We start from the raw sequence: 15,820 nt of genomic DNA, 5'->3' as shown, positions 1-15,820 counted from the left end.
ATATATTTAAAATTATTTTAAAAACTTGTTGTATTTAAAAACTTTTATTTGAAAAATTAAATAAAATTTTATATTTGCATTTTAATAAAAATAAAAATACTTATAAATTATAATTTTTTAATTAATAATTAAATTTCAGTTTTTCAAATTAATATAAATAAAAATAAATAAAAAATAAATAGATGTAGCATATATTATTATTAAAATAAAAATAATTTTTTGACACTTACGAATTTTACCGGTTACTTTTCCAATTTGATTAAAAGATATAAGCGGTACATCTTCCAAAATCCTTTCAGGCACTTGAGACACGTGAATTCCAAAAGTAGTTATTCTTGTATGCGATTGGCATAATAATTCTACAGGTATCGTTCCTTTATTAAAAATTGCTGGTGACGGTCTTGGAGATACTCCATCTATATACAAAATCTGAAAAAAACAATTAATGAGGAAACGAAAAATATTTATTATAATTAATTATAATATAATAATATAAATATATAAAATAAATACCGCATTTAATTTTATTTCTGAAAAAATGTCGTTAATTTCTTCATTCCAAACTGAAAATTGAATTCGTGTTCCTTTATAATTGTTCAAGTAAAAGCGAAATACTTTTCGATTACTTTTTCCAACACTTTCCACATCCCGAATTTCGTCCACGGCACCAATAATACCACTGAAAAAAAGTTTTTTTAAGTAAATTTTATGCATTAAAAAATATTTTTGATTACATTTTAAGAAAGTATGGTTTACTTACACGGTCGAATCGTAAGCTATCAAATTCTTGCACATTTCGTTTGAAAAATATTCTAAAGGTTTTATTTCAACCTTAAATTTATTTCTTAGAATATTTAAATCCATTTTTTTCTCGTTGATTATGTGTATGCTGAAATCTTTGTAAAGATAAAACTGAAAAGTAAACTGGTAAACGGAAAATCCAAAACAAAAGAGTGTTGTCACTATGACAACCAACCGGCACATATTTTTTTTAAATATCACGTTCATTACCCAAAAGAAAAAAATTGTTTTTTGGGCGAGTTTAATTTTAAAATCAAAATTAGAATTCCACGTATAATTTACATTCATTTTATTTTTCACACAATAAGTAATCTACTAAAAAATTGAATTCAAGTCTCTAGATATTTGATTTAATTATTTTAGCGAAAAAAAGTAAACACAAACATATGAACTGTTTTACTGTACGTCGATAATGTAGATTTAAAATATTTAATTTTCAGCAGACAGCAAATTTTTTTTCAATTATTCAACTTCATCATTTTTTATAAATTTCAGAGTAAAATATTTATATGTAACATTATATTACGTGGGGGGAAAGGAATTTCATAATTTTCAAAAATTAACGTTAAGGTGCAATCCCATGTGAGTAATTTGTATTTTTAAAATTTCCACTATACCTATATTTTAATAGTTTGAAAGGTAAAATATTAGAATTGATTAAGTGTTTGGTTTGAATTTAGTAAAAACGTATTTATCAAAAGTTACAGTGCCAATTGTAAAGAATTTTTATTTATAAGAAGTGTAATTTTTAAAATTTCATTGAAATCGAATTTTGATAATTGCGAAACGTTGTTTTGTAGAATTATAATTTTACAAAATATCAATTTAGCGGAAAGAAAAATAAAACGAATTTTGTTTACTACAATATTTAATTATTTGAATTATAATTTGGCAAAATGTCAATTTGATCGAATTTGTATTTAATAAAAGTTTAATTAAATTGAATGTCAATTTATAATTCTAACAGAGACATTGTTAAATTTCGATGATAAAAAGTTTAAAACTATTATTTTTTTAAATATTACTGTGATTATATTATTATTATTATTATTAATATTTTAAAAGTTATAAACATTGTGGTAATTTTGTTTAAATATTAATTTTTCTAATAAGAAATAAATAATATTATAAATAAATATCGATAATTATTATATTAAATACAATTTTTTTAAAAATGTCATTTTCCTGGACTTAAACCACTTCTTTTGGACATGACCAATATGCGTTTTTTATATATTAGTATAATTTAATATTAGTGACATTACAGTAATATTATGTGTAGTTATATACTTGAGTGTATACATGTATTTATTTATTATTATAATAATTTTTTTTTCAATATATAATTTAATATGTAAATATTATAGTTAATGACAAATGTTATTAACTATGTTTATGAACCATACAAAAAGAAGCCACACGCGCGCTTTGGCGCGCGTTATTTTAGCTAGTTAACTATAATAATCTTCGTATTCTTTCATTCAGTCTGTCCAGAGCGTGTACATTCTGTCCGCAGTGAGAGAGAAAGGTTGATAGAGAGAAAGAGAGGTAAGTATCGCCTGTCCTTTTAGGGTGCGATCCCATGTGAGCAGAATACGTCGACCGAAAGCAGAAAATTATGAGAGTGAAAAGAACAACAATATCTACCTATCTCTTTTGCACTCATGATTTTCTGCTTTCGGTCGACGTATTCTGCTCACATGGGATTGCACCCTTAGTTTAGAGTATGAGCGAAAGAGAGGCGAATATTATTATTATATCTATATATATTAAGTTAGTCTTTCCTTATACAGTAAGAAAAGCTATCCGTCAGTCATAGGAAAGTATGGGAATCGCATAAGTCTGTCTCACTCCCACTCATGGGATATGACTGACGTGGTAGGTTTTCGTACTGTATACTCTGTTCACAGTGAGAGAGGAAGAGAGGGAGGGAGGTATTGTCTCTCCTTTTAGTTTAGAGTAGGAGAGAAAGAGAGACGAATAGTTAAGAAAGTAATTCCCACTTTTTGGGTTTAGAAGGGGGTACCATGTTTTCTCCATTTTACGTGTCAGGTAGAAAGAGAGGAACAGAATTTGATAGGGGAAGGAAAAGTGGGGAATTTTACTTTCAAGCCAAAATACGAAATGGGCGTCTTATTTCCTTATTGGCTAATTATTTTTCTTTTTTCACTCACAGATAGATTAAGGAGTAAAAGAAAGGCAGATCGAGAACGAAGTATGAGTGAGAGGTATAAATTTTATCGTTGTTCCATAAACCAAATGGACAATTTTTTATCAATTTTTGACTCCCACCCCGCCTCCAGTTGTGAACAATCGCAAATATTTTAAAAAACTAATTCGTATAATTATTTAAGATTCAATTATCTTCGAACAATTGGTAAGGCTTTCTGAAGTGTACCGATGGTTTTTTAAGCCTGTTACGCGCTGCACGGAAAGAAAAAGTCCGTCAACCATTAATGGATTAGTATATTACTTTGAGACGGGACCCTTTTTCCGTTGATGGTTACTTAACTTTACTTAACGATTGAAAACGAGTCATGGATTGATTAGAATGCCAGTATGTGACCAATTGTTTTAGATTTAATGCTGAATTGTTATTAATGGCTGTTTGAATGTTTACGAATCATTAGTGAAAGTTTGTGAAACGTTAGTTGACTCGTATTCTAAATCGGCGCTCTTTACTAGCGCATTGTTGCGCAGTGTACCGATGCGCATTTTTTCCGGTTTCTCTATAGTTCATGTGTTTTTGCTGTCTGCTATACATATCCCTATATACTATTATGTGTAATGTGAATATTTAACTTAACTAATAATTTGCAGTTGAATTGCGTCTAGAAATTGACCTCGATGAAAATATATTTTCTTTTATATTTCTCGCTAATTAAAAAGTAGTTATTAGTGCAAAATCATTTCTCACAAGTTGTGAAAATTTTTGAAATTTGGTATATAAGAACAGTTCGCTTCTAAACTTAAAGTGTTATAAGTGTGCGTTTCTACGTGTAGTTATTATAAGTGCGAAAATGTGTTGGTCTAAAGCGTCTAAGAGTGTAAATAAAATATCGGAACTGTGCAACGAAAAAAATGTGTTCATTCTGTATCAAATAGTGTCTAAAATTAGGGATAATTCTGAAAGAAGTTGAATTTTTTGAATGCTTTTGATAGTCATAGAAAATTTAATAGACAGTTTTCTAAATTTTAGTGAACGAGTTTTATATATTGATGACAGTTTTCTAAATTTTAGCAAGCAACTCGTCACTGATTGTGACTCAAAGTATGTTATCCATTCAAGGATTTTGTGTCCCGTCTCAAAGTAATATACTAGTCTATTAATGATTGACGGACTTTTTCTTTCCGTGTGTAAAAAAGACATGGAGCGTGCAGTTTCACGGGCGGTTGCACTGCCGCGTTACATGCGTTGAATTGGTTTCAATTTGTTAGTTAATGCTTTATTTATTAAGCATTTGACACATAATTTCGAAAATTTTAATTAAAATTAAATTCAAAATAGCGGATCCAATATGGCGAATAATATGGCGCTTAACAAAAATATAGCTTTATTTTGTAAATAAAATGCGGGCCCAGAAATTTTTTTTTGTTTTTATTTTCGGATTTTTTATAGTGTCAAAAATACTCTCCTAAAATAATATTGCAAAATTCGAAGTAAAACAAAAATTATACATCCTTATTCTTCGCCATGTCAAAGATGTTTTTGTATGCGGATAAGCAATCGTATGATTTAAATGTTTTCTCATTTGCATTTTTTAAAAAAGACAAACAAAAATGTATTTGGTGTTGCTGATAAAAAATTAGATATCAAATTTTCAAAATTGAAAATGGGGGATCCAACATGGCGGAAAAGAAAATTTTTTTATTTTAATTTTTTTTTTCGTTTAATTTTTTTTTCGTCCACCATATTGTATCCGCCATTTTTAATTTTTAAAAAATTATGTCATTCGTAATCAGCGACCCCAAAACCCCCCGTAACGATTTTCAAGCAAATCCAATGATTTAAAAAGAAAAGAATGTCCGCCATATTGGATTCGCCATTTTTAATTTTAAAAATTTGATTCAATATTCGTAATTAGCGACCTCGAAAACCCCCGAGTACCGATTTTCAAGCAAATCCGATGATTTTTTTTTTAAATTTCAAAACTTATGAACAAAGACTTAAAATGCGTTTTTCTCAAAATGTCTTTTATTGATCTGGAAAGAGTGATATCTCGAGTTCTTCTAAAGCGACTTTAAAAAATCAAACGGCTTTTGATTCAGCGTCATCATGCCTATAAGTGGAACCTCAAAAACTGGAAAATTTCCAACTCTCTTTATTTTATAAGGGAAATTCTGAATAAAAACACCTTTTTTTGCATATTTTAGAGAAAAAGTACTCTAAAAGGGTGGCGCTCCAACTCTGTTGCTAATGCGACCTTCTCCCTTTCTCTGCGGTCCTTCTGCGTCCGTAGTTAAAAAAATGATTAAAACTATTACAAAGTCCAAGCGGAATTCACAGCACAAAAATAATAAAAAAAAACAAATATTTTAAGAAGTGTAAAAAGTCAAAAGATAAAATTGTAAACGGATATAAAAAAGAAAAGAAAAAAAAAAAAAGAAAAAAAAAAGTAAACACGTATATAATGTTGAAAAGATAAAACTGTTTAAAGACGAATAAAAAACACAAAACAAATTAAACAAAAAAATGTATAAGGACAAATAAATCACAAAATAAATTAATAAAAAACCAACAAACAAATAAAAAGCTGTTTAAATCACGCTTTTTGGCTCCTCTTACCACTGAGAATGGGCATTTTCGAAAATGGCGTATATCGCCGCCATTTTGAAATAAAAATGAAAAATTTTTTTTTACAAATTCTTAAATAAATTATTTTTTACATGTAAAAGAAATTTTTAAAATAAATGTCATAGTTATTTTAATAATATATACTAAAAAGCCTTCTTTTTGCCTGTTTTGAACAGTCATTTATTTGTTCGACCGTATGAAAATAGCGATTTTTTTCCAAGGGCAAAAAAACAGTTGGTCCCATGCTTTTTTTGCCCAAGGTAAAAAAGGCCGCCATTTTCATACAAGTCAAACAAGTGAATGACTTTTACTCCCCGTCGTCTGCTATCTGAAATCGACACTTTTGTGCATTAGAAATAAAAAATATCGTATGTAATACGGGAATAATGGCAGCCAATTTGTTCACGATGATTTTTGTGACACGAGTGGAGGTTTATGATGAGATTAATGATTAGGTACAATTTTATTGTGTCATTTGAAAAAAAAGAATAGATATTAATCTTATTTAAAATTTTTTGACAGTCTTTATTGTGAAAAAATTGATGCAATATCCAAATTTTCATTTCGACAATTACACAATTACACCTCCATTTTTAAAATAAGGATTTTTTTGCAAATGACCGACAAAATCGCCAGTTGTGGGTACAAGGCGGCAAGATTGGGAAACTTCCTTGTCGAATCTGAGTATATTTCATAAGGAAATTGGATAGAAAGAAAATAATTTTCCTTTCTATCCTGTGACACTCAGAAGCGCTGTTGTAAGTACTGATCTTCCCGCCTAGGAGAGCTTCCGCGCTGAATTTGTTAAACTTATCACACTATTTAATCCTAATAAAAGCAAAATTTTCTTTTATCATTCTAAATATCAATTTACAAAATTTCCGTTAAAATTGCTAACCATAACGTTTCACAGAAAAAGAAAATTCTGCTAAAAAAAATGTTAATTACTAAAAAAAAAAGAAACTATAAAATAAACAATATTCTGTTACAATAAATTATACACTTTTCAAACTAAAGTGAAAACAAAAATGCTAAAATAAAATCAGAAGATTTATTGTCATATTAAAATAAAAAATTATTCCGTTTCACTTATTTACTTTATTTTATCTCGAATTAGTAAAATTGAAATTTTAGTTGACACAGGAGAAATAAGTTAATTTTTTCTCTTTACTTAAAATTGAATTTCTCGTCTGTCTAGAAAAGAGGCACCAATACTGTCTGTTATGAATTCTAACTAATTTATTTTTATAGAGTTTTAAACAAATAACTAATTTCAAGAATGACAGTATCGTTATTCTGACCTGATAAGTTTTCCTGCGATGTATCAATAACTTCTCTTCAAGTAATAGTACTAAATTATAATAATAGCTATAATGTACTAATAATTATTATTATAAAGATGATAATTGTGTAATATAGTTATATAATAATGATAATAACATAAATCTTCTATAACATTGAATTATATTGCTTAAAGTGGATATTAAAAAAATTAATAAATAAATATCTAACTTAGCATGATAGAAAAAGTTCTATTATTTTCAAAACATTAATTAGTAGATTAATTGATTTTTAATTGCTTGCTTTATGTTAAATTGATTTATATTTTTGTAAACTACGTAGGCCTTTTAGTTTACAAAAATATATTAACCTTGTTTAATCTAAGGTTGTTCTTTATGGTCCGTTATCACCTTGAAGTTTCAGGAGTTTTAAATTTTAGGTAACTTTCAAATTTAAGTAGAAATGAACTTTTGCTTGCCTTTCTATTTCTATTTTCCAAATTAATAACAATAATCGGAACACCTACTGGAATTTACATTACTATCAATTGCAGGCTTTTCTTTAATGCTTTTAATAAATAAAAATTCTTTTTTTGTTTAATCAGTTTCTATAATTGCCATATTCTTTCTAAGAATATTGTCCCTGATCATATTTCATGTGTCTTGCTGACTATAGTATTACTCTTCATTGTCTTACAATTTTTTTTATTAACTTAATTTTAATTGCATTGAAAGACACATAAAAAAATAAATAAATAAAAAAAAATAAATAAATTAATTAAAAAAAAATATAGCAAAATTCGAAAAGAAACAAAAAAAATGGAAACAAAAAAATTAAGAAATTAAAAAACAAATAAAAAAAACTGGAAGCAAAAAAAATTAAGAAATTAAAAAAAAATAAACAAATAAAAAAAATATAAAAACTATATTTTAAAAAATGAAAGTAAAAAAAAATTTTTGAGAGGATATTCTTGGGATATCTTTGGGATGTTATGCGAATATTTTTTAAAAATATAATTGTTATTTCCTAATAACTTATTTCAAAATATATACCATTTTGTTAAAATAACTTTTAGGTAATATCTTTGGTAGATTGAAGGACAACCGTCGGATATTTCTAGGATATTGAATAGTTGTAACTGAGATTTTCCGTTAATATTTAAAATAAAAATTTTTTTGCTGACTAATTTTAGATGCACAAATTACATCCTCGAGATATCCAAGTGATGACCTGACAATATGTCAATGAGTTATTTTCCTTAAAGTAAGGAATATCCATGGGATATCCTAGATTACCTGTGTGGGATGTCATGGAGTCTAGTTTGGATGTTTGGGCAAAATCTTATCTTATGACTATTAGAAAATGGTTTTGGTATGAACATGGATATTCTTTGCAGCGAAAGTTTCATTGATTTGTCAATTAATCAATGAATCAATAAGATGATTTCTAAACTCTTTAACTTTCTTTTCTTATTGTTTGTCCCAATTTTCAGTAATAAAATTGTAATATGCGAATCCTATGTGAATTGCTCATATCTTAATCTTACGTATCAGAATTCTATAAGTTTATGACACCTGGTCTACGCGTCTAATGAGACGAACGACGAACTATGATTCGCATATTACAAAACTTGTATCTTATGAAGTTCTTTCTACCCTACAATTTATTATAAAAAAATTTTTTAAATATGTTTTCTTATCTTTACTAAAATTTCCTTTACAAGTATCAGAAAATTTCCGTGGTGGTGAAATTTTGATACTCTATTCACAAATACACTGTCTATTTTATAAAAAAAGAATGTGCAATGTGTGCACATACACGAATTTGTATCCAGAAAACTATTTGATGCATTTTCAAAGTAGTTTTGTAAGGTCACTCTTCTTAAGTGAAGAGTAAAAAGAATCTTACTCGTCTACTACTATTAGAGTTGCTTTTAAGTAAAAAAAAATTATGACAAATATAAAAAACGATTGACGTTATAATCCAATTTTTATATGATTATTTATTCTCTTATCTCATTTAAACATTAAAAAAATATTAATTATAAGAAATAATTAATATCTTCTATTTCATTTTTGCAATATTTAACCAAAATTTCTGCTAAAAAAATGTAATTCGAAATTGTGAAATTTTAATTGAATGGTCTAATGTTGTTTTGTAATAATGACTAGATAATTTCAACACTAGAGAATAACATAAACAAGATTCTAAAAATCACCTTAAATATTATTATCAAAAGTTATTAAGATTCAAACTTAATTGTTATTTTAGTTCTCAGGATTAAAAAAATGTATAAATTAACCCTTAGCAAACTATCACAAGTATTATATTGAAACTAGTATGAAACAAAATAAACTTTCGAAAGAAATAAATATTTAGAATTTTATATTTAATATAATAAACATAAATTTCATATCTATGTCAGTAACATTTATTTATTAAAATAATAATATTCAAATACGATTTCGATTAAAAAAAAATATAAAAGAATTAAAAAAAATCTGTACAAATAATAAAAAAAAACCAAAATAGAATATCATTGAAGAATGTATCTGCAACAAAAAAAATTAACTTAAAAAAAAACAAAATTTTCAAACTTGTCTACTCCCACCTGGCATCAAGTTGTAGAAAATTTTCCGTGGTGGAGAAAATTATCTGCTCACTGCGGTAATGTGAATCCCGCTTCAAATGTTTAAATATTTGACTATTTAAATTTTTAACCTTTTGCCAAAAAGCAAATATATTAATTTGACAAAAAATTATAATTTTTCTACACTTCTTTATCTTAAAAATTTTTCTTATTTTCAAAATTAATTAATACCTTGCTCTTTTACTTTTCTGGAACTATTTATGTTTTTAAATTTACTAGTTCCTTATACTATAAAATCTTAGTTCCAAAATTCTGATACTCTCAATTTTATTCATTCATCGTATTTATTATACTGTCATAATTAACTATAAACATTTTCTCTTTCTTAAAAAAAAATTTTTTATGGCTCAATTTTTATTACATTGAATTTAATGTTTTATAAGAACTTTTTCTGCTTATTTGTGAACAGCTCAGGAGAACTCTAATCAATTGTTTGGTGTAATGTTAAAATTATGCTAACGTCAAACAATTGCCTCTTTTAATTTTAAGCTTGTAAATTCGAAAAAATAAATAACATAAATTTTTAGTTAAAAATAATTTTTCCATATAAAAGTTACAGAAGTAATTATTAATAAAATAATTATAAAAATAGTCAGAAAAACATGTTTTCTAAAAAAAATCTCCTTTCTTCAGAAATCACTTTTGGTAAATGGAATTTAATATTATTTAAAAATAAAAGGTAACCACCTACCAATAAACGTCACAAAGTTGAACGACGATCTCGAATTTGAATAATAAAACGATTTTTCTTTATACATATACTAACAACAATATACTAGGCGAAAAGAAATAATTATTTTTCAAATTTTACTTATAATTCTTAAAAAAAATAATATTAGAACAAAATATAATTTTTAAAATGAGAAAATAGAATTTTTCTGAAACTAATTTTGTTTAAATTCAATACATATCAAAAGTTATATAAAAATTCAATGATTTGAATAGAAAAATAATCGATAAAATATTTAACTGTTAATAAGAAATTGCAACTGGACCTCTACTTATGGACTCTTTTGAGAAGGAAAATTCAAACCAAGCTTTTAATAATTTGATTTTTGTATAATTTATAATGTGTGTTGTAATATAATTATCAAATAAATTAAAATGAGTAAAGATAAATTTAAAAAAAAGATAAGGCTTAGAAAAACAAAATTTTACTATTATGGTACCTAAAAAATATCGATTTTCCGGCGCCCAACTTTGGAGCCAATTTTGAGGTATTTGCGATAAAAATTCGTAACAATTGACCTTACAGAGAAAATTGTAGCTGTGGCTCTAGAGAACAATTATCTAGGTCCTAAGAAAAAATTGCATTTATTTTGGGGGACTTATTAACAATTTCTCAGTAGCACCACTCGCCGAGCGCACGAATGCGCAACGAAGGTAGCCGCCACCGTCGCAGACCATAGCAGCCGCCTGACGGACAGCCTTCGCGCGGTGGTTGAGAAAGTAAACCTATACACTTTACCAATCTTACGCAGGACGTAAATTTTATCACTAACAATAATTGCTTTAGTTATTATTATTCTACTTTATAGTTAAAATATGTATCCACACGTTCACTGTCAAAAATGTCGTTTCCGGAGCGCCCCAACTTTAGAGTCATTTTTGAGGCATTTCCGTTGAAAATTCGCGACAGTCGAGAATCAGGGAAAAATGTTGAAACTATGATTCCGAGGAATAATATAGTACTTGCTAAATAAAAATCGGTTTATTTTTGTGGTGTTTACGATCTATTTTCCCGATCGTGTCGTTTCCGAGGGCACGAAATACTTGCCAGCGGCCGCCGCCGAGCATGGCAGTGACCGCCGACCACGCGAGAACGCCGCCGACCGCATGATTGCCACTCATCTTTAAAAGATTGTCTAAGTATAAACAAAGCATTCTGTTTAAGAAAGAATTATTTTATTAATTGAATCAACAAAAGTCAGTAGGTCAAGAAAAACAAAATTTTACTAGCAGGGTACCTAAAAAGTCGTTTCCGGAGCGCCCAACTTTAGTTACATTTTTCAATAAATAATTTTTGCAATCTCCAAATAAAATTTTTCAAGTCACAATGAGTTTTGTTAATTAAATATTTAAACATTTCTTTTGATACCCTTGTGCATATGAATTAAATTTTCAACATGCATTAAATGTGAAACCTTTTGAAATTCAACTATTCACAAAAAAATTTCAAACAAAAGCAGAATTAAAATATTATAGATTAGAGAAATTGAAACGAAGAGTCATTATTATTTATAGAAGAAAGTAATTCCATGAATACCTAAACACTCCTTAAAACGTTTCAATTTTGTATAATTATTTATTATAAGAAATTAATTTTGTTATTTCTAACAAAATCGAATAAACAAAAATCATGAGCATTTTATTTGTTAACCTATCACAGTGGGTCTCAATTCACTTCAACCCAAAAGTGCTTGTACATCTCGTTTTTTTTTATATTGTTTCTGGGATGCCTCCTGATGATTTTAAGGCAAAAATGAAAAAAATCGGTTGGGCCCTTTTTGAAAAAACTAATTTTTTGATTTTTTTAAAGAGGTTAATCAACATATTTTAAGAAAAATACATTTAAATAGAAGGTATATCGATTTGAGCAATTAGAAATGACATAACAAAGAAGGCCCTAGGTGCTGAATATCTTGCGGTAACTTTATCACATCTAAATTCACGAAATTTCGTGAAAAATCGGCACAAAATTTAGTTTTTTGAAGATTACTCTTTTCTCGTGCATATCAGGTCTTAAATGTCTATAGAGAAATTAAAGCTTATAAAATTTGCAAGAAAATGAAGAAAAAAAAAGTACTGTATCTTCAAAATTGTCGGATATATGACCTTTTAAATTCAGATTTTAACAGAAAATTCCTTTAAAAAAAATTTTTATTTTAGTTTTTGCAAAATAAATAATTTTTTGTTCATCTGAGGCAAATATGTTATCAGAGATCAATTATAGCAGACTTAATTTCGAGTAAATCTGTCATAGGGTCAGCTTTCTATCTTCAATAGAATCAAAGTTATGATATTTTAAAAATTACTCTTTTTTATAAGCTTTTATTAAAATTCACTTTTTTTTAATTTTCTCGTTTCTGGAGAGTATTAATTTTAAAAATATCCTAATTTTTTTATTTTATTATGTAACTGAAAGAAATAAAAGTACAATTAAATTTCCTCAGAACAAAAACATTTTATTGAACATAATGAAACAATTATTACTTTTAAAATGAGTGAAGACTATTGTATTCACATAAGGCGCGATGCAATCTGTTTGCATATTCTGGATGATTGTTAGCAACCTTATATTTTGTCCAGGTTGTTTGAAAATCTGAATGAACAGACTCCATCGCCTGCTCACTAAAAAATCCTAGACCTAGCTCTGAAGTCTTCGTAAACTCTTACGTATTTTAAGCACCCTAATTGATTGCTCGCACGTAATAAGTCTACTTTGTCCAGAAGTTTCTTGCACGCATTTCCGTTAAATCCGGGACTGCCATTTGTTATCTGCCGTTGAACGTGGCATGACTCTGCCCATTTAGTCGCTTCATCTTCAAATTCAACTAACAAATGAGTAAATAATTTATTAGCAACACCTAACATCAAATGTAGTTCAGGTGGTGGAAGAATCTGAAGAAAGGTTTTGTCTTCACAGGAATTAAAAAGAGGAGGATGGATACAATTGTAATAATTTTTGGCCTTTTGCTTCAAAGACCCTTCGTCGTACCAAGATAAATAATTTTCCATGGTGTTGCTCAAAGTTCTGTAAAGACCACGTTCATTGAGTTTTTCTTTCTTCGCATAACACCACGTACATGGATATGCGCTGCTGTGGGACATTATTCCTACCATGATGTTTGCGAGTTTTAGATCTGTTGCTATTGTTCCCTGAAAGTTATTAATTTTTATTATCGACCACAGCTGCAATACATTTTCGTAATTTTCCTGAACATACGGTGCTAATGCGAGTATAAGCAACTTATTGACGCCAGAATCTTTAAAACGTTTAGCGGAAATTCCTTGATCATAGTTTTGACGATGTCCATCCAATTCGCTCTTTTTTGTTGTAGATTGGATGGTTAGACACACTTTCAAAAACCCTCCCCCTCCATCAATTCCAAACTTTAAGTGATATTCCGATAACTGGCGCTGTTGTTTAACACATTCAATCAAGCCCTCTAAATCAGTACAGTAAGCTACAGTTTGTACTTCTTCGGAAACAACACCAGACTTAACTTTACACATATCAAATGTTTTAAATCCAAAATATTGATCAACGACATGACTTTTGTTCGATAATTTCTTCTTTAAATAGGGCTCAACAATTTTCTTATCTTTTGCAGCCACGCGAATAGCCTCAGCGATTCCAATTACTTTGTTCTGGCTTAAGTGAAACCTAGTTTGGATTTTTAAAAAATCTTCAGCAGAAAAAAGTGCATGTTTCAAGGAATTTTCATTTGCATTTTTGCCAACAGTTATATGAAGTGTCTGACCACCTTTAGGTTGAATTAATGTAAGTTTCTCAGTCTCTCCACCTTCTCTAAACAATTTTCTTTTTAACAGTGACGACGCTACTTGTTCTTCAACCTTTGATCCGGAATCTTCAATACACTTAGTTAAATTTTCCAAACGAGTGGTCAAATTGCATTTATGCGACAGTCCTCGAGCAATCAACGAAAAACAATAGCTACAACGGTTTTCAATAACAGGCGTCTTCACCCTTTCATCTGAAAAAGAAAGTGTAGGATAGGTAATGGACGAATAGGAAATACCTCATACAAATTAGGTGAAACTATTGCTTATTCATAGAGGAAGGAATATATTTGAAAAATAAAAAATTAGAAAATTTCAATTTAAAAAAGAATAGCCGTTAATTCTATTAATTTCCTGAAAAATATATACTTCATATAAATCAATTGATTCCCTTTTCAATATAGAATATTTTTTCCAAAAGAACTGTGCTTATAAAATTAAAATTTAAGAAGTTATAGAAAGAAGAATTTTAAATGTAAAAAAATTTGCAAAATCATGATTTATTATACATATTTTTGGTAAATTATATACTTTATATAGATCAATCGATTTGTTTGGAGACAAGTATTATGATTTTTGTATTTGTTAGTTTGCATTTCCAACACCAAAAAAATTTTGGTCGAAAAACGATATTTTTAAGTGAACAAAGGTGAAAAAATTCGATTGGGTATTTTCAAAAATCCCTGTGTCCTAATTTAGAAATTTATAAGCTTAATATGTCTACAAAATTTTATTGAAATCGGTTAAAACGTTCCTGAGATATTTTGGCAACAAAAATGGATACATACACACACACATACATAATCTGGACATTCGCATAAAAATAAGAAAATTCGCTTTTTAAATTAAAATGAGTCGAAAAACATATTTTTTGGAAATTGAAAATTTTAACGATCACAAAGCTTCCTCATGAGGAAGCAAAAAAGTTCTAAAGATTAGAACGTCTCGGAGTATAACAGTTAAATTCATGAAAAAGGAAATGTAAATTAAAACAATATTTTATTATTATTATTATTATTATTATTTATTTTTTTTTTTTTTGCTTAGGGACTTTTGGGAAATCTGCCTACAGATACCTTGGATTCCGCACTCCAAGGTTATGTGGGGTTGGTAAAATAAATAAAAAAGGGAATATAAAAAAAAATAAATAAATAAATAAATGTTATAATAAATTTAATAAACTGGCGACCTACTACCTGCCCGACCCACTAAAACCCGTAACCCTTCTTTTGAAGCCCTTTACCCTTCCTCGGAACTGTCGTAAGACTTTAGCCTTCGAGGGAGGCGCTCCAACTCTATCGCTGCTGCGACTTTGTTCTGTGTCTTCTATATTGGCTTCGAAGGTGGTCAGCGGGTCGTTGGGTGAGAAGTAGCAGCTATACATACGTATATTAGCCACCTCTATCCACACAAACCCGCTGCTTGTCTCCAAGAACTTGTCAACCCGCAATTCTGGGTTGCACAGCTTGATGGCGGCTCTCTTCGCCTTATCCTGATACCAAGGTGCGAGGTCGCTTCCTTGATACTGCTCACTGCAGAACAGGATATCGACCTCATTTTCCCTAGCTGTTTGCATCAGGAGCACCTGTGCATCCTTACTTGTATGCAGGTTGACTTGAAGGAGCTTTAGGGATTTGCCCTTTTAAGTTTCCCCAGTTCCTCCTTGTAAACCGGGCAGGAAATTCTTCCAGGGATATGGTTGACTACCGTTTTTCCCAAACCTGTACACGTAATGCACTTTGGCTTGTCGCCAGTACAACTCTTGGCGA

The sequence above is a fragment of the Leptopilina heterotoma genome, unplaced genomic scaffold (genome assembly GCF_015476425.1).
Source record: "Leptopilina heterotoma isolate Lh14 unplaced genomic scaffold, ASM1547642v1 Lhet_359, whole genome shotgun sequence".
In the NCBI taxonomy this organism is placed as follows: Eukaryota; Metazoa; Arthropoda; class Insecta; order Hymenoptera; family Figitidae; genus Leptopilina; species Leptopilina heterotoma.
Note: the sequence above shows the minus strand (reverse complement) of the source record.